Genomic DNA, 647 nt, shown 5'->3' with positions numbered 1-647 from the left:
CGGCTGTGCAGGCGAGTGGCCAGAGCTGGCTCAGCGCTGGGACTCTTATTCGCCTGCAGATAAAGCCCTTGTCCCAGTACTGGCTTTGTCAGCAATAAAGGGGCTCCCCGACCCCACCTGCTCTGCTTGTTTCATTTCTTGGAGTGTCCAGAACGGGGTCTGGTTTGCTGGGTCCTTTCGAGAACCCCAAAAGGAAACTACCTTTTAATTTTAAATGGGATTTATATTCAACTTTTCAGCAATACAAGTGAATAGAAATGAGTCACGAGCACAGCGCGGAAATTAGAATGTCGTACGTATTTATGTGTGTGAGTTGGGGATGAATGACACCTTTGACCCAGACTTGGAAAACAAGTCATGAGGAGGGACGCTGAGGAGGTGACAGGACCCGTGGGAGAGCCAGCCTCGAAGGACTGCTCGCCACCGGCAGTGCACTAGGCCAGCCAGGCGCCCGGGCTGCTCACCAGCTCGGCCTCCGCCCCTGCGGGGGGACGACGCCGTCTCAGGAGGTGACTGGAAGGTCCAGGAAAACACGCAGCAGCGTTACGTGACTCGGGCAAAAGGCACATGCTGGAGACAAACTCAGAGCAGACTCTCTGGGTCCATACTTCGTGTGACATAAGAGCAGTGAGACGCAAAGCTGAACC

At 54.6% G+C, this 647-nt stretch overlaps 1 protein-coding gene across 6 annotated transcripts in view; it reads right to left on the bottom strand.

The window, feature by feature from the left end:
• Window positions 1-647, bottom strand: part of CEP104 (centrosomal protein 104) — a 35,214-nt gene that overhangs the window by 30,427 nt on the left and 4,140 nt on the right. The window lies entirely within an intron of this gene.

Source organism: Pteropus alecto, unplaced genomic scaffold (genome assembly GCF_000325575.1).
Source record: "Pteropus alecto unplaced genomic scaffold, ASM32557v1 scaffold125, whole genome shotgun sequence".
NCBI lineage: Eukaryota > Metazoa > Chordata > Mammalia > Chiroptera > Pteropodidae > Pteropus > Pteropus alecto.
Note: the sequence above shows the minus strand (reverse complement) of the source record. Positions and strands in the feature narration are given on the sequence as shown.